Consider the following 22,891-nt stretch of genomic DNA (forward strand, 5'->3'; position numbering starts at 1 on the left):
CCCCTATACCCCAAACCCCAAACCTAGCCCTGAACCCTAAAAATACCCCTGTACCCCAAAACCCATACCTATCCCTAAACCCTAAAACTACCCCTGTACCCCTTAACCCAAAACTATATTTGAACCCTTAAAATACCCAAACACCCCAAAACATATACCTCAGTACCCCAAAACATATACCCCTATACCCATACTTACTTTAGCCAAACATTAAAAAAAAACATGTTTTTACCATTCATGCATTTACAACGAATTTCGTTGTAAATGTATGCGAGGTAAAAGCATATAAAATGTAATGCCATGCGTTATAATGGCATTGCGGAGTCATGGTACTTTCGTAATGAAAGTATGCAGAGTAATGGTATGCGGAAAGAAAGTTGCGGAATAATGGGTGTTTACCCTCCCCCAGTAAGTACATTGGTGGCACGGCGGCCCACATCTCCAGCAACATACTCATATTTTTTCACCACCCATTTGAAAAATGCACAGGTCTCTCTCATTGATGGCCAGCACCAACCTACACTTTTAGACACACCTCCCGCCACAAGTTCTAGAATTGCGAACTTTAGAGCTGGGGAGCTACGTTCGAATCTCGGCATCAGCTCAACATCCTGTGATTCCAGGCAAATCGCTTTGTCTCCCCTTGCCTACCACAAATGAATGTGTTCTTCTGTAATGTAAATTGTGCTCATGCCATGTTGTCAGGTTCGCGCTATATAATATTGCAAGGAAAAATAAAGTAGGGAAACTCGAGTTCACACACTACTGAACGCGCACTCTTAAGTGCATCAGCAGTGCACTGTGAATCGGAGCGTTTCACAGGCCTGTCACAGATAAGAAATGCTATCAAAACGAAATCCTACAAAACAATATACTACTGGCAGGCAGCAATTCATACCCGGACAATGTCGGGAAGGGCTGCTAGTATGTTATCTGTAAACAGCCTAGGTCCTACATGGCAGGGTACTATTGGAACTACACTACTCAGGCTAGGCGATGATTCATATATATATCCTATATTTCCTGCTTCGTTCCTGCTTTCTGCAATATATTATGGCACAATAAGAGCATGGAATGAATTCTAATACATGAATAGTTTTATGAGACTAATCAATTGTATATCATAGACGCAATCAACACATGTCACATTCTACACAGAACAATCCAGTGCCACGACGGGGTAATGTACCCGATTGTAATTCAGCATCTAAACTAAGAGCTATAAAATGTAATGTACCTTACCGTAAGGGCGACAATCTCAAATGTTGTAATGATGCATATGTCGGTGGTAAGACATACCACAGAGTAGGCAATTCCTGTGTATGTGCTCCCCCCATCCCAAACAAGTTAATCAAATATATATACAAAGTGGTATTCACTGGATTAGAGTAGACAGTGGGAAGATTAATAACCACCGTAGGTCCAAGAGGGAAATTTCGATTATATCGACAACCCAGGATCAATATCGGAATAGGATAAGCACCTTACTCTAGAAGAAAATTCAACAAGCCAATTAATAAATAAAAATATGTACAAATTTAAATTAATTAATTAACTAATTAATATAAATTAATTACCAATTAATTATTAATTAAAATATGTACAAACTAATAATAATAAATTAATTATTATTAAATTACTTCCCACCCTATTCCCCTATAAACCCATGACCCGCTACAGAACATATTTATCAATTAATCAATTAATTAAAATTAATTAAAAATTAATTCTCAATTAATTAATTAATAATTCCTACTAATTAATAATTAATTTAACATAATTAAATTACTTCCCACCCTATTCCCCTATAAACCCACAACCCGCTACAGTAGTAAAAGACAATATTTAATTAAATTACATTAAAAATAAATAATAAAACATAATAAATACAATATAATATACACTAAATTTATTTAAAAATTGATATTAGTAACATCGAAGTTATTTATTTCGATATTATTGACATCGATATTTAAAACTTCGATATTACTGATATCATACTAATATCGATATTAAGACTGTCGATATTACTTACCTTCGATATTTTGTCCCATCGATATTTAAACTTCGATATTATTGTATATCGATATTTAAAAATCGATATTTTGTCTGTGTACCCTATGGGGGCTAGTAAAAGCAAAGTTAGTGTTCTCGGGCGAACCCGATAAGGTAGGTCGAAAACGACAGTGACTCTGGACCCTTGGATAGTGAGGCTATGCTGGGGCACCGAAATGCCGAAGTTACCTAGCCCAGTGGCTGCGGCTGCATAGGTCTGTTTAGACATCGGGAATCTTCGTTGACGGACCAGGAGCCTGAAGAAAGAGTTGCTGGCAGGCGACCAGTGAAGATTGTTCGAAGTGATCCAAGCCTGGATCGAAGATGGATAACACCTGAAAGCAGAGGGGACCAAGTTTGTGACCACTAGCCAGTGATCAGATGGCACCAGGAGGGCACCGGATGGTAGTCACCTCGACCAGGTGAGTGGGCGACGCTGGGCTCTGCAGTCTCACGGACCAGGAGGCGTTGTCGGCGACCAGGATGGAGGTGCGAGCTGTCCCATGATGGTTGATGCTGTCGACGTCGCTGGACCCAGGATTGGGGCAACAAGTCTTGGCAAATTTAAGCCCACGCGGTGGACCTAAAATGGCGTCTGGAGTGGACCAGGAGGGTCCGGGGTGCTCCTCTTTTGGAAGGGAGCAAGAGCCAGTCTGGAGCGACCAGACCAGCAGCGTTGTTGTCGTCGGGCGTCGTCGGGAAGGCCACAAGCCAGCGGGCTAGTAGCCAGACAACGCGGTGAGCAGCAAAAAGCAGAAGGGCCCCACGCAGATCTCGTGGATGCTGGGAGGCTGGACTTCGGTGCTGGAGCTGCTCAGGGTCGGGGCTTCTCGGACCCCAAAGCACTCACCAGAGGATCCCTCGGCGGTCGTGCTGGATAGAAGTCGTGCAGTTCTGATGATGGCCGGTCCCTCGAGGTCTCGTCGCACCTACGGTTCTCAGCTTAGCTGTAGAGGTAGATAGAGGTCAGAGGTGCCAGGGAAGCCGGGTCTCGTCGTGCTGGTCAGTCGGATTCCGGAGGAAGGACGTGCAGCAAACCGCAGAGTTCTTAGATGGTGCCTGCGGATGCAGGGTGACTACTCCTTAGTCACAAGGGAGAAATCTTGAGAAGAGTCGAGAGTTCCTTTCGTGGAAAGTAGTTTCTTGATTCAAAGATGATCTAATTTGGAAGGGTCCCCGCTCCTGCCTTTATCCTAAAGAAAGGGGTGGGTACGCGACTAGGTCCTGCCCTAGGGGTGGGACCAGGAAGGGGGGTGGTTACACCCCTCTCCCATGCCGGACTTTCCCCAGGCCAGGGGCTGGTGTGCCCCTGGAACTGGTTCTAGCCGGCAGATGCGTAGTGAGCACCGGGGTGCCACTTGCAGTCACCTTCCTGTAAAGCCCTGCCTACCCAGGATACACAAAACCCTGTCTGGGATGGTGCAAGCACCGCCCCTGACAGGAAACCCTTTGTCCAAGCTCCCCTCGCTGGAAGGACTCGCAGCTGCAGGGGGTCAGACTCGTGTCTGTGGTGGCAGCATCCATTTTGTGATGCTGAGGCTCGAGTTAACTTTAACCGGGGTTCACAGTTACATACATGTCGTGTCCCTCTAGAAGGGTGGAATGCTAACCCCGTCGCCAGTATTGGCGAGGGGTTAGTATTCCAATTCGTATGACACCGTACTCGACATGTTTTGATAAAGCGATACCAAAGATAGCATTTAACCGCGAGGATTATAATGCACTTAAGAGTATATGGTATGCGTTATCATGGAACAGCTATTAGGACTTGGTTCCGCAAGCTGCAAACGGGCTCAGCTCATGCCAGAGCACCATTTCACACGATTCCAAGCACTCTGCCTTCAGGATTGTCAAGGCCTGCCATAGGAGTGACTGATAGGAATCTGTGTGTCCATTTTTAGGGTTAGATATAGGTATACTATATCTAAAGCAAAGGGTTATTACACCACCTTGCCCCAGCTGTCGTGCAGAGAGTTGTGTCAGATTTAGATGGCCATCCAGGGGGGGCATAATACATGCTTCAGCCCCTGGTAGGCCCTGGGTACACCTATGCCCTGAGTTACAGGGTCTGATAAGGTGGCCCAGTACCAATTGGTAAATGCACCTAAGGAACACGTTGTAATTTAGTGAGAGAACAGCTAGGCTGTGGGTCTGATTAGCAGGCCCACAGCCAGAGAAAGTCGTAAACCAGTGAAACAAAAGCAAAACATCTGGGTGATCATAGGATTGCAGACCCTACTCTCCTACACCCCAGACACCAGAACCTCAGGTTCATCATGATACCAAGAGACTCGTTACACAACGTACTAGGACTCCACGAAGAGAGGTGTACCTGTGGTAGCCACCCTGTACTCACTGGATTTCAACTCGGTGAAGGCAAGAGTCTAGTTTGCAAAGGAATGTGAACCCCTCTACAAACCCCAGACATCACAAAAACTCCCTTGGTTTAGAGAAACTAGTCCCCCGCAGTTGGCAGGCACAAACTGCAACGTCCACAACCTTAAAATCTTGCACCCTAGGCACCTGACATGGCTGCTCCAAGTCCTTGTGTCGGTGGCTTCTGGGAACGGTTGTCCCAACCCTCAGTGAGGCTCAGCTTTCTACACCATTCCCCTGGTCCTCTGGATAAAGATTTCTCTAACCAGAGTGCTTGAAAATACCAAGGCTTGTTGTTTTTTAGTTCAATGACAACCTGCTTGATTGAATGCTTAGAAAGCAGAAGTATATCTGCTCAAAGTACCAACCACTCTGGTGGCTCCATCATAAAGATCTGCATTTGTTTTTTACCCTTTCTTGGCACACCTGCCAGTTCTTCTGGCCACAGATCCTGTCCAGCACCACAGGTAGCCAAGAGCACCTCTACACCCGAGCCCCTGAGTGAGGTACATTGGTCCAGGACCAGCTCCTTGCTTTAATTCTAAAGGGTTTTGGTCAACTCACCCATGCAGGTACCATTGTGCTAAAGTAACTATTTCAACACCGCAATTCTGATTTACAGCTCAGTTTGACAGCTGAAAGTGCACCTCTGCAGCTGTGTTGTATCCTGCTTCTCCCTGCTCTTCTCTCTGTCTTGTCCTTTCTTAGTTTCTTGTACTCTGCTGCTCAGCCTGTCTCTATGATGCATCCCTAGTTCTATCTGTGTATCTTGAAGTGTACTGTCAGTTACCTTGGAGGCTGAGCAGCAGGGCAGCTGCTCCCGGTGGGGCATTTACCTCAACCTTTACTGGAACCTGAATTACTACCTTATCTAAATACTGTACTTGATTATTTGATTACCAAGAATAAACATACCTCCTGACACTGCAAATAAGAAGTCATCTTTCAATTATTGGATTTTACACTGGCGACAATTTAAGGAAAGAAACCACACGTGATCAAAAAGATATTGCAACAGGAGAAACTATCTGAACCTCATGCCCAACCTCTTGAGTGCCCCACCGGTGTCTACAACAACTGACGGCCAGAAGTAAGTTGGGTTTAGGACATGTTAAAGTACACCCAAACGCTGGATGTTTATGTTGTCACCTTCGTCTTTAAATCTGCTATTATATGGAATTTGCAATTTGATGTTGAGACTCTCCGCCTTACAAGCATCTTACAAAAGGAGGTGAATTGATTAACTTGGATTCTGCCTGCTACTTGTCTAAAAAGGTATGTGGATATGTGAATTTAGCACAATCCACTTGTGTTTGAAAGTGCTGTCATCAGATCTGTGAAATAATCCTGCGTTGGTGTGCTGTGAACAGTTGCCTCGAGCACCTGAGGGGAGCGGGAGAGTCTGCATCGTTGGAGCCCTTGCCACGAGGATGTCAGCCCATATACATATGGTGGAGTTTTATGATTTCATACTTTAATCGTGGTGAAGGATTGGGTCCCGGTTTGAAGTTACTGTGAATGTTCTGCATTCGAGTGAAAGTTAAGCATGAACCTGTGTTTTCAGGGACTGCTTCTTTTCCTGATGCCATTGCGGACAGTCAAACTGTTATATCGGCATTTAAAAACTGTGCTCGAGCTGGAAAATGCGCGTAAGGCTTACCTGGTATTGTCTGACGTCCACAAAAGCTTCCGTGCTGAAATGCATCACAATGGATTATCCAGCACCTATGTGCCGAGAGCCACCCGGTACAGCGTGCGTTGTGTACCGCCATTATAGGGCTGGCATTTCGTCCTATGTAAAGTAAGTTGGAATGGAAATGGAATGGAAAAAGAACTTGATAAAGCGCGCTGCGGCCAAGCGGCTTCCTGGCGCTGGGGTCTTGACCAGACTCACAGAGGGGGACCGGGGGGGGCTAACCAGGAAATGCCTGGGAGAACAGGAAAGTTTTATGAGCCTTTCGAAAGTGAGAGAAGATGGGAATAGAACGAATAGAAAGAGGAAGACTATTCCAGAACCGGGGGGCCAGAACCGAAAATCGGGTGCCCCCTGTTCTGGATTTACGGAAGCGGGGGATGTGCAGGAGGGAAAGAGAGGAGGAGCGGAGAGTGCGGTTGGGGACTTAAGGAGTGATGAGAGATCCAATAAAGAGAGGGGCTGAGTGAGTGTGAGCCCGAAAAGCCAAGCAGGCCAGTTTGAAGAAGGATCTAAGGTGCACAGGAAGCCAATGAAGGGACTTAAGTGCAGGGGTAATGTGTGCAGTTTTAGGGAGACGGAGAATAAGGCGGGCTGCCTGATTTTGAATTGCCTGGAGACGGCGAATTTCACAAGCGGGTATACCCACGTACAAACCATTCCCATAGTCAAGGCAGGAGGTGATAAGAGCCATGACTATGGTTTTGAGAGCGTCCGTGGAGAAATACCGGGAGATCTTCCGGATGAGGCGGAGGGACAAAAAGCAGGAGGATACGACGGAGCTGATTTGGGCATGCATAGACAGGTCGTGACTGACCTTGATGCCCAGGGTTCGGACTGAGGAAACCAGTGAAGGGGGGGACCAAAGGAAGGGGGCCAATGAACCGTGGACCAAGGGTTAGAGGAACCACCCGTGAGGACAAGCTCCGTCTTGTCTGGATTGAGCTTCAAAAAAAGTTCACCTTATAATGTTCCTGCCTGTTTACGCCTGTGTCATGTGTTGCAACACAGCCTTTCTATTGAAAAGTGTTCTTGCCTTCTTGTGCCCGGCGTGCATTGCTGTGTTTAGACATATTTGTATGTGCAAGGAATAACGCTTAAACGTTTGCAGTTTGATAATGTGTGCCATGGCATCTTAATACAACTACAGCTTCAGAAGGACATCATTTCATTTGGCATTACTACTGGTGTACCCTTCATGTAGCTCTGTTGTTCGGAGAGACCCCTTATTGAGCTTCTCCATGACGTCCTCCGCGCTTCCAATTTATTTGCTTGTGGTGACTGTAAAGGAAAAGAGTGTTGGCGTTTTCATTCTCACTTCAGTTTACAAGTCAGGAAGGTTCAAAAATCTGACAACGGTGACTACGTTTATTATTTTAATTTGTTTTGTTTAAAATGTTGTCAGCTGCACCTTGCATTTTAATTAATTCATGAACTGTGCTGTTGATCTGATGATTGTGAATAATTACCGAATATGTGATATTTAACGCGTCATTTCATATATTTACAATTCTTTCTTCGAAGTGGGGAGCCATTTTTGATGCCCAATATGTACATATTTAGGTGCTCCATTCCGTTTTTTTTATTAGTTAACTGGATTCTGGATCTTTTGGGGGTTTATTTGTTGAGGGGTTTAATGTTTCAGATGAAAGAAAGGAAGACACTCTGCATGCTGATAAATTCTTCAAGTGTTGCTGTGAGGAGCCATATCTGTGCTCAACTTCGTTGAAGATCTCCATTCCTGTTAAGTTTAAAGTTGTAGAGCAGTGGTGTGCTCGCTTATTTGTGCTAAAACCACAGTTGATGGAGAGAATGCAGAACAATGTCATACATTCACCCCAATACAGAGATCTGGGCCTAAATCCATCATTTTTTTGCACTCCACACCACCCCAGTTTAGACATGGCCATATGCAAAACAGCGTTGACCCTGTGCCTCATGGGAACAGTTCAGCCCGAACTCCCAAGCCATGCCTTCCCTGGACTGGAAACAAGCTTCCGAGGACCGGTTTCTGGCATTCCAGCCGTCTTCAGCCCGGCTTGCTTGAATCCAGTGGTGTGGAGAGCATGGGACTCACGTCTGAGCATACCCATCCCACTCGGGGCGACAAATTCAAAAACCACAGTTGATGGACAGAATGCAGAACAATGTCATACATTCACCCCAGTACAGAGATCTGGGCCTAAATCCATCGTTTTTTTGCACTCCACACCACCCTAGGTTACACACTGGCTATATGCAAATCAGCCTTGACCCTGTGCCTCATGGGAACAGTCCAGCCCGAACTACCAAGCCATGTCTTTCCTGGACCAGAATCAAGCATCCAAGGACCAGTTTCTGGCTATCAGCCTTCTTCAGCCTGGATAGCTTGACTCCAGTGATGTGGAGAGCAAGGGACTCACGTCTGAGCATACCCATCCCACTCGGGGTGAAAATTGCAAAAAACACAGTTGATGGACAGAATGTAGAACAATGTCATACATTCACCCCACTACAAGGATCTGGGCCTAAATCCATCGTTTTTTTGCACTCCACACCACCCCAGTTCAGACATGGCCATATGCAAATCAGTCTGACCCTGTGCCTCATGGGAACAGTCCAGCCCGAATTGCCAAGCCATGCCTTCCCTGGACTGGAAACAAGCTTCCGAGGACCGGTCTCTGGCATTCCAGCTGTCTTCAGCCCGGCTTGCTTGAATCCAGTGGTGTGGAGAGCATGGGACTCACGTCTGAGCATACCCATCCCACTCAGGGTGACAAATGCAAAAACCACAGTTGATGGACAGAATGCAGAACAATGTCATACATTCACCCCAGTACAGAGATCTGGGCCTAAATCCATTTTTTTTGCACTCCACACCACCCCAGTTCAGACATGGCCATATGCAAATCAGTCTGACCCTGTGTCTCATGGGAACAGTCCAGCCCGAATTGCCAAGCCATGCCTTCCCTGGACTGGAAACAAGCTTCCGAGGACCGGTCTCTGGCATTCCAGCCGTCTTCAGCCCGGCTTGCTTGAATCCAGTGGTGTGGAGAGCATGGGACTCACGTCTGAGCATACCCATCCCACTCGGGGTGACAAATGCAAAAACCACAGTTGATGGACAGAATGCAGAACAATGTCATACATTCACCCCAGTACAGAGATCTGGCCCTAAATCCATCGTTTTTTTGCACTCCACACCACCCCAGTTCTGACATGGCCATATGCAAATCAGTCTGACCCTGTGCCTCATGGGAACAGTCCAGCCCGAACTGCCACGCCATGCCTTCCCTGGACTGGAAACAAGCTTCCGAGGACCGGTTTCTGGCATTCCAGCCGTCTTCAGCCCGGCTTGCTTGAATCCAGTGGTGTGGAGAGCATGGAACTCACGTCTGAGCATACCCATCCCACTCGGGGTGACAAATGCAAAAACCACAGTTGATGGACAGAATGCAGAACAACGTCATACATTCACCCCAGTACAGAGATCTGGCCCTAAATCCATCGTTTTTTTGCACTCCACACCACCCCAGTTAAGACATGGCCATATGCAAATCAGTCTGACCCTGTGCCTCATGAGAACAGTCCGGCCCGAACTGCCAAGCCATGCCTTCCCTGGACTGGAAACAAGCTTCCGAGGACCGGTTTGTGGCATTCCAGCCGTCTTCAGCCCGGCTTGCTTGAATCCAGTGGTGTGGAGAGCATGGGACTCACGTCTGAGCATACCCATCCCACTCGGGGTGACAAATGCAAAAACCACAGTTGATGGACAGAATGCAGAACAATGTCATACATTCATCCCAGTACAGAGATCTGGGCCTAAATCCATTGTTTTTTTGCACTCCACACCACCCCAGTTCAGACATGGCCATATGCAAATCAGTCTGACCCTGTGCCTCATGGGAACAGTCCAGCCCGAACTACCAAGCCATGTCTTTCCTAGACCGGAATCAAGCATCCCAGGCTCTCCACATCACTGGAGTCAAGCTTTCCAGGCTGAAGAAGGCTGATAGCCAGAAACCGGTCCTTTGATGCTTGATTCCGGTCTAGGAAAAACATGGCTTGGTAGTTCGAGCTGGACTGTTCCCATGAGGCACAGGGTCAGGGCTGATTTGCATATAGCCATTGCCTGACCTAGGGTGGTGTGGAGTGCAAAAAAACGATGGATTTAGGCCCAGATCCTTGTACTGGGGTGAATGTAAGACATTGTTCTACATTCTGTCCATCAACTGTGTTTTTTGCAATTTTCACCCAGAGTGGGCTGGGTATGCTCAGACGTGTCCCAGGCTCTCCACATCATTGGAGTCAAGCTATCCAGGCTGAAGAAGGCTGATAGCCAGAAACCGGTCCTAGGATGCTTGACTCCGGTCCAGGAAAGACATGGCTTGGCAGTTCGGGCTGGACTGTTCCCATGAGGCACAGGGTCAAGGCTGATTTGCAAATGGCCATGTCTGACCTGGGGTGGTGTGGAGTGCAAAAAATCGATGGATTTAGGCCCAGATCTTTGTACTGGGGTGAATGTAAGACATTGTCCTACATTCTGTCCATCAGCTGTGTTTTTTGCGCTTATTTGTGCTAGCATTTTTATGGACCTCGTTAGTGCTCTAATTATTTAGAGGTGTTCAGTTTCATGTTCATTACCATTTCTATCTTCTGGAGGTTAGTTGTAGAGATTTTAATTTTGCTACGTTTGTTGGAGCCATTTATTTGCTCAATATCTTTTGAGGTGATCCATTCTTGTTATGCTTATTGCTGATGGGCTCAGTGTTTTTGATGAGCCATAACGGTGCTCAGTTTTATTCGTATTGCTACTGAGCCATTCATTTGCTCGACTTATGTTGAGGTGCTCAGTGTTATCTAATCTTACCTCTATTTTGTTAAAAGTGTTCATATTGCATTTACATGCTCAGTGTTTATGAGGAGCCGTAGATGTGCTCAGTTATATTTATGCTTACATGTTGTGAAGCTCTTCGGGGCTCTACTTCACTAGAGGTCTTCTATTCATATTGACATTCTCAGTTCTATTTATTTTTACTGGTGATGAGCCTAGGGCTCAATTCTGTTGGCGCTTATGTATGCTGAACCACTTCGGTGCTCTATATTGTTAGAGGTGTTCAGAGTTCATTTATGATTGACGGTACTGAACCTTTATTGCTCATATTTTCATTGAGGTGTTCAGTTCCAGTTGTCTGGGGCAGAATGGTTTTCCTCCCATTTTCATGCTAATGTTGATTTTGTCAAGTGGTGTACCATAACCACTTTTAGTAATTCTTCTATTGTTTTGTTAGCTCATGGTGTTGGTACACCTTTAGTACCCTCGCCCTCACCTCTTCTCTCCACCATTGTGAAGAGGGTGTTTGTTGTTGTGCATTTTATGTTGTTCCTTTATTCTACTCTTCTGCTCTGTTTTAATTTCTTCAACTTTTCGTTTAAAGGGGGAAGGTGTGTTGTGTCCTGCTTCTCCCTGCTCTTTTCTCTTTCTTGTCCTTTCTTAGTCTCTTGTACTCTGCGGCTCAGCCACAGCCACAGCCACTCTATGATGTCATCCTTAGTTCCATCTGTGTGTGTTTAAGTGTACTTTCAGCTACCATGAAGGCTGAGCAGCAGGGCAGCTACTCCCGGTGCGGCCTTTACTGAAGCTTTTATTGAAAATTACCATCTATATTATAAGCTGTACCTGTCCACCGTGTAACTTCATTTAATCAATAAATCTACCCCTTGAACTTAGCAATTAAGGATCTATCTTTCATTTATTGGATTTTACAACCTCATTCACTTTAAAGAGGTAAAATTGTGCTAGCTGTTATGAACTGATCTTAGACCTTCAGAGACCTTAACTCCGGTTGGGTTTCATTGAACTCCCCCTTTAAAGTATCAACTGTATATATATATGTTTTTCCCATTAAATGTAACTGTTGCATTCTTTATTTATTTAAATTGTGTTTTCTATGTCTTTCTATGTTCTCTAGTTGCTGGAGCCTGGAATGTATGATGCGTGCCTGCATCTTACATGCTGGGTTCCAGATTCCATGCTTAACTGTTTTATTCAAGATCTACCTTGTAACAGACGTGTTGTGCTTCTCCTGTTTATCCTAAAATAAATACTTGGATTTATTAACGTATTGAGCATCTATCTTTTTAATATTGACGATGAGGGACCTCTATTACATTTCTGCCACGTATTTGAAGCACAGAAGCAGAAGTCTCAAAAATCCACGGAAGAATATTTGTAAAACGGCATTACTTACTTAGGGGGAGAAGTGGATTGTTCTTCATGGTGTCCTCCTTTTGCTCCGGTGAATTTGAGGGAAGTTTGGAAACTTTCGTACATTTCTGTACATTTTCGGTGTTTCGGTGAGTGAAAAGGTAAAGACTCGAGACGAACTGTATACGTCATTCTCCGATGCTCATTGCGTGATACATCATTCCTGCATCATTACGCAAGACATGTAGCTGCGCTACTTTGTCATCACGTATAACGTCGAGCCGCCATTTTGTTACCATGGTAACTGGTTGACTGAAGTTACCGGAGAAGGAAACACGAAGCGCATTTACTTTGGACTTTAAAAAAAAAAGGTACATTCTTACACGCGTATGCATTTTGTGCGTGTTTCATTAAGAATAACATTTTACGCTCTCTTTTGAGAACTGTATTCAATTCAACATACTATTCTGTTCTTCAAGGATCATTTACAATAAGTTTGCTCAATTCTATTTTAAGTTAACTTACAACTATTCTTGGGATTTACACTGCATTATAACTCTGCTATTTGTATACATTGAAGACTGGAAGAAGAAGACATTTGGTTTTCATTACATGACTGCCATCTACAGGATATATTGAAAATTACTTTGAAACTTGTATCTCATTGAAGACTTATTTACTTGGATCCAACTTGATTTTTAAACAACTTTTTGGCACTATCTGGAGATATTATTTCATTTTTCTTGTTTAATGAACTACTATATAAGCACTCTGTATTATTTGTTTAGGTGTTTATTTTACATTTAAGGTTTTATATATCTTTTGATATGCAATTTGATCCTCCATAAAAAATTTTACAGTCCAAGGGTGATCCACCAATTCCATAGACAAGATGGAAAGAAGAATTTTTTACTTATCTCAAGGCAATGGATGGAGAACGGATGTCTGCGGAGAGGAAAAAGAACATTTTTTTACATTGTCTTGGTTCAGAAGGACAGTTAAGTTTTTAGAACATTACCACCTGTTAGGTCTGGTGGTGATACTAATGTGTATGATGAAGCTGTTTCAAGAATTGAAGGGAGATTTAAACCCATTACTAGTGTAGCTCTCAACAGATTCAAATTTTATACAAGAGTTCAGGATGACAAAGAGTGTTTTGATTATTTTCTTACTGCTCTACAGGCATTATCATTACATTGTAATTTTGGTCTTATGACTGATGAAATGCTCAGGGATCAGATCATTGTGCACGTAAAGAGTAAGAAAGTTCAGGAACAGTTATGGATTTTAGGTGATCCTAGCTTGGAAACAGCTATCAGTACTGCAAAAGCTCTTGAGCAGTCGGCTAAGTGGATTACATCTTTAGACAAAGCATCTACTTCTAATCCTTCTACCTCTAGCAATGAAGTCAGTGTTGTTAAACCTCATGAAACAAAAAGTAATTATTATTCCAATAGGAATGATGGTAAGAATAAGCAATTTTTTGTTTCAGATGTGGCAATCCTGACCATATTGCTTCTTTTCCGCAGTGTCCAGCTATTAATAGACAATGCAACAAGTGTGGACGTACTGGGCACTTTTAAAAAATGTGTAAAACTCCTGCCAAATCTTTCCAAGATACTAGAAAATTGTCATTTCCTACTTCTAAACATTCTAGTGGTAATGTGTCATATGTTAATGATGAAGGGAGGAGTGACCCAGATATTAAGGAATCTGGTATTGTTGTATCTGTACAAGAGTCATTTGATATTTCACAAGCTGATAGCTTATCTTCTCCTAAAAGTCTTGTTAATATTTTGGGGAAGGTGTTAGAAATTATGGTGGACTCTTGTTCACCATGGACTATTATCACTCAGGAATATTGTATTGAATCTTTTGGAAATTTAGTGGAAATCAATACTTTATCTAAACCTGATATCATTGCTTATAATTTTGATGGATCTAAAATCAATTTTATTGGTTTCAAGGAAGTTCTTCTTACCATCAAAAGTAGACTATTATCAAACTATATGTTGCATGGAAAGGTGTGAATGTCTTGGGATGGAGAGATCAAGCAAAGTTAGGGGTCACATTGAATCCTAGGTTAAAAGATCCTGTGTCAGTTCTTGCAATATCGGATGGGGAGTCTAGTGTATTACCTGGGTCCACTGAATTTTCCCAGTCTTTTCCAAATGTCTTTTCTGATAAGTTAGGTAAATTGAATGGTTTCAGACACAGGATCAAGGTTAAACCTAATACTGTTCCAGTTAAACAAAAGCTAAGGGGGTTCCTATTAGTATTAGGAATGAGCTTAGAGATATGTTAGATACGATGGTGAAGGAAAACATAATTGAGGAAGTGGGGTCTTCATAGAGTGGGTTTCGCCCATTGTTTTAGCAATTAAACCTGATAAAAGTATTAGGTTATGTGTGGATTTAAGAGCACTTAATAAGAGTTTAGTTACTGACTGTCACCCACTTCCCAACATTAATGAAATGCTGTGTATGTTGGATGGTACATGTGTGTTTTCTACATTAGATCTTAGGTCTGCGTATCACCAGATCGAGCTTACTGAAGACTCAAAACAATTTACAGCCTTTTTCACCCCTCATGGTTTTTTTCAGTTCAGGAGAATGCCATTTGGTTTGGCTTCGGCCGCTTCGGTCTTTCAAAGGGCCATGTATCATATATTTAAAGATCTAGGATTATTTGTCAAATGTTTTCAAGACGATATACTTGTTTTTTCTAAGAATAATTTTGAGCATCATTCTCACCTTAAAGAGGTATGTTCTAGGTTAGAACAGTATGGCTTAACGATTAAGGCTAGCAAATGTAATTTTTTTTGTAAATCTGTCGAGTAATTGGGACATACTCTTTCTGGAGAAGGGGTTGTACCAAAGAAAAATCTGGTGGATGCCATTATGAAAGCGCCAGCTCCTGATAATAAGGAAAAGTTACTCTCGTTTGCAGGGTTATGCGAGTATTACAGCAAATGTATTCAAAATTTTGCGAACAAAATGGAACCGCTTAGAGAGTTGACCAGGAATTCTGCAAAATTTATTTGGACGGACAAACAAGATCTTGCTTTTAAGCAGATTAAGAATGAGATTGTCAACGCTCCTACTCTAAAATCGTTCTGCATTAATAAAAAATGCATTATTACTGTGGATGCTAGTCTGTATGGGATTGGAGGAGTTCTGAGTCAGTGTTCGGGTAAAGATGAGTGGTGTGTGGCATTTGCATCCAGGACTTTGTCTTCCACTGAGAGAAGATACTCAGTAATTGAAAAAGAGCTGCTAGCTTGTATTTGGGATGTGGAACATTTTAGAAATTATGTGTGGGGAAATAGGTTCATTTTGAGGACGGACCACAAACCATTGATGGGTATTTTATCTCCTGGTGGTGGATGGACCTCTACAGAGTGGATAGTCCGGTTATCTTCAAGTCTTCAAGAATATAATTTTGAAATTGTTTATGTACCTGGGAAGAGTAATCTCACGGCGGATTTTCTCTCAAGATTACCCTGTAATGATGCTAGTGTTTCAAGTATTGAACAATATGTTGATGTTGTTGCTTCCATTGGTGATTGTGTTTCTCAAGAGTTTTTAACTTTAAGTGAAGAAGAGTGGTTTGAAGAATTGAGTAAGGATATTGTGTGCCAGCATATTTTTAGCTATGTAAGGGAAGGATGGCCGAATAGTAAATGTATTTATGCAGATTTGGCTTCTTTTTATCAAGTTGCTTCTGAAATTGAAGAGTTTGGTGGTCTTTGTTTAAAGCTGGTAAAATAATTCCTCCTTGTTCATTACAGGAGAAAATTTTGTTACTCTCTCACCAAGGTCATATAGGTATGTCCTCTATGAAACGGCTAGTTAGGGAAAACTTTTGGTGGCCTGGTATTGATAAAATGATTGACAGAATGGTGAGGGACTGTGCACACTGTATTAGTAGTGATAAGATGCTTCATCTATCCTCTGCTCCTCTTAAGCCTGTGACTTGGCCTAATTTTCCTTGGCAGAAGGTAGCATTTGATATCTCTGGCCCTTTCAGACATTTGCCGTTAAATGCTCGTTATGCTTTGGCTTTGGTTGATTACCACTCGAAATGGCCCGAAGTAAAGTTTGTTGGTAATGCCTCATCACAAGTAATTATTGTTTTCTTGAAGGAGATTTTTGCTAGGGAAGGTTTCCCAGAAACATTTATCACTGATAATGGTACGCAGCTTATTTCCTCTGACATTGAAGAATTCCTTAAGAGTTGTGGTACTAAACATCATACTACGTCCTTATATGACCCTAGGGAAAACGGCCAGGTTGAACGTTTCAACTGAGTTCTTAAGGATTGTATTAGCAGTGTGAATTCTTCTGGTGGTGATTGGTTGGAAGTTGTCAGGAAAAGGTTGTGGACATATCGCATCACACCTCACTCTGTCACTGGTGTGAGTCCTTTCAGACTCCTTAAGGGAAGAGAGCCATCCTCTGATATTTGTCCCTGGTGGATTAAAAAGTTAAACAAAAATAGTTCTGTTGTTGATCTTGAAGGTATTGCCAAACGTGTTGAAGATAAACAACAAAAAATGAAGATCTTGTTTGATTCAAAAATGAATGTCAAAGTTCATGATTTTGTGGTATTAGAATGGGCGAGGATTAAAAAACCTGGTTTTCTTGCCAAAGGGTTTTCTAAATTTTTTCCTCCCATTAAGGTGGTTAAGGTTTTTAAAAATAGTGTGGTCACTTATGATGGAAGAGTTTGGAATGTTCGTAGAGTGGCTAAGAGTCCTGATACTTACAAGCCGTTTATCGATTGCCTCTAGAATTAAAGATAGTGTTAGACCCAAAAGAATACCCAGTAGATACCTCTAGAGTTAAAGATAGCGTTAGACCCAAAAGAATACCCAGTAGATATTTAAGTTAATATCTTTTTTTTGTTTAGGGATAAGATGTGTTGCATTCTTTATTTATTTAAATTGTGTTTTCTATGTCTTTCTATGTTCTCTGGTTGCTGGAGCCTGGAATGTATGATGTGTGCCTGCAGCTTACATGCTGGGTTCCAGATTCCATGCTTAACTGTTTTATTCAAGATCTACCTTGTAACAGACGTGCTGTGCTTCTCCTGTTTATCCTAAAATAAATACTTGGATTTATTAACGTATTGAGCATCTATCTTTTTAATAGTAACATTAAAGTTTTTCACATTGCAAAGTATTGATTTATTTATTGCTTGAAAACTGACAGCTCCGGTCATACTGTATGTTTTGATTTCATTTTTGTATCTAAAAATATATCAAAATCAGAGCAATTTTTCTAAAGTTGTGTTGGAATCCTCTCAATGTGTGTCCATAACTTATTGTCCATGTTGCTGATTTGAAAAGCTTCACAATTGTTCCTCTAAGTTGCCTGTATGCTCTTTGTCACTCCACCAGGACTGATAGAAGGTACACTTAGAGAGTATACTGAGAGGAGGTCTACTGAGAGAGTACCCGTGTTCCATCTTTGCATATTTTATCAGTATCGCACTGTAAGGCACCCCTGCAAGACCACATACTTCTACCATATAGAAACCCCACTTTATCACACAGGAATCTCAATCCAAGACGTCACTCAGGATTAATCACATCCACCAAACCAGAGAAGCAGAACAAGGACAAGTTATCTCTCACCACCCTTGAATGAAAGCTACCATATTGCGATTGAGTTTTACTTGGCAGGTTTGCTTAAGACAGTATTGAAACTCTTTGTTTTTGGTCCTGATCTTAAGATACTTTTTCTCATATAATTGTCTTTTTATTTCTGCATTCAAGTGTGATCTGTAAGTCAGGATTGCAGTTGTTGAGCGATAAAACAAATGCCAAAAGGATTTCCTCAGTTCCCCTCCAAATATCAAAATCATTATGAATATACTGAAGCAACATTTTCAACTTATGGCTATGTGGGTTTCTAGGATTGAAAATATAGGCTTCGTACAATTGGTCCACATAAAGTTCTCTCAAAAGGTGATGGGAGGAATGCTTGAAAGTAATCTAACCACTGGCACTCATGCGGGTAACATCCCCTTCAATGGTTCTTTTGCTCACCATGCCACCTCGGTTCATACCTTGCATTTGGCAAATCAGTCTTGACCCTGCTTCTCATTTTTTTTTTAAACGTAGTTTATTGGTTTTTCATACAAACATACATGGATCCTTGTGTGATGCGTGTCGTCATACCCCCGAAAAGGATCAAGCAATAGCCCCCCATTAGTCATACATTACATGGAGTGACAATATGTTGGCTATCACAGTCAATACTCCAAGTGAAGCTAGACCCATAATAACTTAGCCCTTATGTTCATCCTTAAGAAACTGTAACTTCCCTCCCCCTTCCCTCCTGACCCGCCACCTACGCAGACAGCCGTATTCAAACTATAGTAATATGCTTTCCCAGGAATAGCCATGTGTTAAAGTATGTGATGTGCCTGTTGTGACCGGGCTCATCTCCCCCCATCAGCGTTGTGTCCCTCCTCTGCGTCATGTGGCTCGTGGTCTCGAAGTGTCTGCACTAGTGCCTCCCAAGCCGCCGCTGCCTCAAATGCCTTGTCATCATTATGCCTGCGCGCAATTTGAAATCGTAGTGCGCTATCGCTGGCAGCCCACTTTAGGAACTCGCTCTTCCATCTATTACTGGTGGGACCTATTTTTGCTTTTCAATGTTTCGTGATTTCCCGCTTTGCCAGCAGGAGTCCCATGTCTATGAACTTTCTCGTGATCTTGTTCTTGGGCGTGTGTGGAAACCAGTGCAGTATACTAATAGCCATATTAAACTGCAGCCGCCTCCCTGTCACCTCATTCAAGATGTCAGCAACTTTCGTCTAGTAGCGTCCTACTGCAGGGCAAGTCCAAAGCATATGGTCTAGTTCTACCCCTACTCTCGAGCATCTAGGGCACGCCGCCTCCTCCGCTCCAAAGTATTTTCGGATCTTCCCAGGTGTTAAGTACGCCCTGTGGAGAATGTAGAAATGCACCAGCTGGAATCGTGCGTTCCTTGCGCTCTTCCAGGCTCGCTGCACTATCTGCGCCCAGGCTGTCTCAGGGATGTCTTTGCCTAAATCAGTTTCGCACTTACCATTGAGCGCAGTCAGGGGAGGCAAGTTTTCGTGGAGCATTCTAGCGTACAGGCATGTGACGGCTTTTTATGTCCCAGCCGCCATCATGGCGTACTGGCAGGCCATAGTCGTCTTAGGTTCTAGTATCCCTTCGTTCCAGTGCGCCTGTATTGCTCTAGTGAGGGCAGCATGCAACAAGAATCCCACCTCGGCAACTCAAACCTTTCCTGTAGAGTTTGGTAGGGTAACAACGTCCCGTCTTCGTATAGATCACCCAGGACTTGCAGCCCTGCCTCCTCCCATGCTTGTAGCTGCGACCAATCGCCGCCGTGCGGTAGCGCCGTTATCATCCCGAGCGGTATCCCGGGCGCATATGGGCGAATCACCCCCACACTGCGTTGGGAACGATTCCAACAGAGCCTAAACGTCTTCTCTTCAGTGAGAAGGTCTCTGAGGTCCAGTCTCTGCTGCAAAACTATGTATGCAAGGACGTGGCGCGGCGTTCCCCTCTCTCTTCGGTGTTCTGGGCCCTGGAATACCCTCGCTATCTCTTGCGTGAAGATCTGCAGTTAGAGCGTTGTCTGTGCCACCCTACATCTGCCCGAGCCCCAGAGAAACGATATTATTAATGATTTCAATAATTTAAAAGTAGAGCTGGGTATCCACACCGGAAGCGTCCTAAAGTATTATAAAAGCCTTGGGAGCGCTATCATCTTCAAGAGGGAGATGCGGCCTGTTACCGATAGGGCGAGGGTGGCCCAAAAGGCCATACTGCCTTTCAAAGCTCTTATGCCACAGCCCACATTGCCCTCTAGAATGTCCGTCGTTGTGTGATAGACGTACACCCCTAGGTATTTCAAGCAGGTGGGCTCCCAGCTCTTTTCCTGACTCGTATGTGGCCTGGCTTCCCCCCGTTGCACTGGGAATATACATGTCTTGGACCAATTCACCTTCAACCCCGACATTTCTCCGAATTGTGAGAGTAGCCTCTCCGCTCGAGTCCAGTCAGTGCCCCTTCCGCATCTTCAAGGAACAGTAATAAGTCATCTGCGTAAAGAGATATGTACTGCTGCCCGTCCCTGCTGCCTAGGCCTCCATAGTGTTTCCCTGTTCGGGTTCTATCGCCGGGCCGAATAATAGTGGGGATAACTAGCACCCTTGCCTCGTCCCACGCTCTACCGGATACTGGGGTGATTTCAGCGATCCTATTCTCACTCTGGCCACCGCGGAGGTATACAGTACTTTCGTCCATTGTAGATATCCCTCTCCTAAACCGAATCACCTCAAGACTTTATATAAGTACTCCCACTCCAAGCTATCAAAAGCTTTCTCAATGTCTATTGACATTATCAGTGGTGTTTGCGTGTCTAGGTGGTCGTCATCTAAAAGTCGTATCAATCTCCTGATGTTTGCGGTTGTGTTCCGCGTCGGTATGAAACCGGCCTGATCGTCATGGACCAGCGCAGTCATGTGTTGCATGAGGCCGGCCGCCAAAATGCTACTTAGTATCTTATAGTCTGTGGTCAACATTGACAGCGGTCTGTATGAGGCCGTATTCTCACTCTCCCTTCTCGGCTTCAACAGTGGAATCACCAGCGCTTCGCGCATTGATTGGGGTAGGTTCCCTGTCTCTTTGGCCTCTTTATAGACTTCCTGGAGCCTCGGCGCAAATAGATCTACATACTTCCCATAAAACTCTATGGGTAACCCATCCAGACCCGGCGTTTTATTGCGGGACATTTGTTTAATGGCGCCCCAAATTTCCTCCAGTTCAATTTCTTTCCCCAGGGCGTCCGCCTGTTCTTGGTCTAGTCCCGGTAAGTCCAACTCGTCTAGGAAAGTGTCGATAGTAGGGCCTCCAATCTCTAATTTACTTTTATAGAGCACCTCATAATAGCGCCAGAAGCACTGCATAATTTCGTCTTGGGTGTAAATCGGTTCTCCCTCCTCACTTTCTAAAGTCAGGATAGGGGAGTTTCTCTTTGTGGGGTTAGCCAACCAGGCTAGCAAAGTTCCCGCTTGGTCTCCCTCTGCATGAACCCTCATCATGTAGGCCCTGTGGTCAAAACAGCGCAAGCATTCCACTTCCACAGCTACCGCTTCTTTGGCTGCGCTAAGCTCCTCTTGTAGGTCAGGGTGCTAGGTCTCGCCACTTCAATCTCTCGCAATTTATTGTCGCAATTTAGTGTCTGCTCTGTCCAGGTCTTCCTGGAGCACCTTTCGTACCCCTGCATGGTTTCCTATACAGAGCCCCCTGATGACCACCTTAAAGGCGTCCCATTCTGTCGCCCTCGACGTGGCCGTGCCAGCGTTCACGACGAAATATTGTGTAATCCCCTCTTCTAGCGCCGCATGGAAAAGTGGGTCGTCTAACGTTTCGGGCCGTAGCTTCCAAGTAGGGACACACGAGACCCTAACCATCCAGTCCATGGTGATTAGCAGGGGGTTATGATCTGAGATCGTTCTGGTGAGATATTCAGTCCGCACAATTGTGGGCATTACTGTTGGGGAGCATAGCACCGCATCGAGCCAAACGTGCAGCTCATGCATACCAGAGAAATAGGAGTAGTCTCGGTCTCTCGGGTGTTGCGCGTGCCAGATGTCTGTCAATCCCCAACGCACTTGCCAGTCAAGTCTGCCTTTAGCCAATCGATGCATTGGGGAGTCCACCAAAGGGAGGGTGAGATCTATCTAGTGAGACGTCCACTACAGAGTCAAAGTCCCCCCCATCACAAGTGGACCCGCAAGGTAGTGCGCCATAGCTCCTGATAATTTCGTCAGGAAAGTCAGCTGATCAATGTTGGGTGCATATACGCAACAAAGGGCAACATCCCTGCCCCTGAGCCTCCCCTCAATTGCTACGTATCTACCCTCCGGGTCTATTGTCTGCCTAGTCAACTAAAAAGGAACTCCCGCCCTAAACCAGATCAGTGCTCCTCTAGCAAAAGCAAAATAGGTGGTGTTGTACACCTGTCCCCTCCGTCTTCGCTGTAGTGCTATCCCCTCGGTTTTCGTTAAGTGTGTTTCTTGGAGTAGGGCTATGTGTACCCCCCTGCGAACCAGATAAGCATGAACTTTGTATCGCGTCGCAATAGTGTGTAGCCCCCTCACGTTCCAGGTCATGCATCTCAGGTTATTGGGATCAGCCATTTTCCCAAAGCATTCTGTGGTAACGAAAACATTCCTCCGCTTCTACATAGGTGGCGGGCTCTCCCCAACATCCCCCCAACTGTCCCAATCCCCCGCACCCCCAAGAACAGGTCCTAGTGATTCCCACCTAGTTCCCATCCAAACCATGACTTCTGTCAAACAACTGCGAAGCCCAACAGCAGCCCCAGTGGGCGTGCCTTAAGGGCAATGAGGGGGTGCCGGACAACGGGTAGCTGCCCCAAGTCGTCTAGCTCACATGTATCAACCGGGCCCTGTAAAATCAAGCCCCCCTGTTCTCCACCCTCCCCCCCAAGCAGCCGAGCGTCAATTAGTTCCAATGGTGTATGTCCAAAGGTCCACATCAACTATAG

The 22,891-nt window shown here is 44.4% G+C and overlaps 1 pseudogene; it reads left to right on the forward strand.

Annotated features, from left to right (window-relative positions):
• The first annotated feature begins 13,523 nt into the window (after positions 1-13,523).
• LOC147718035 (uncharacterized) lies at positions 13,524-14,616 on the forward strand (annotated as a pseudogene).
• Positions 14,617-22,891: the final 8,275 nt, after the last annotated feature.

This window comes from Lissotriton vulgaris, chromosome 5 (assembly GCF_964263255.1).
Source record: "Lissotriton vulgaris chromosome 5, aLisVul1.2, whole genome shotgun sequence".
Lineage (NCBI taxonomy): Eukaryota > Metazoa > Chordata > Amphibia > Caudata > Salamandridae > Lissotriton > Lissotriton vulgaris.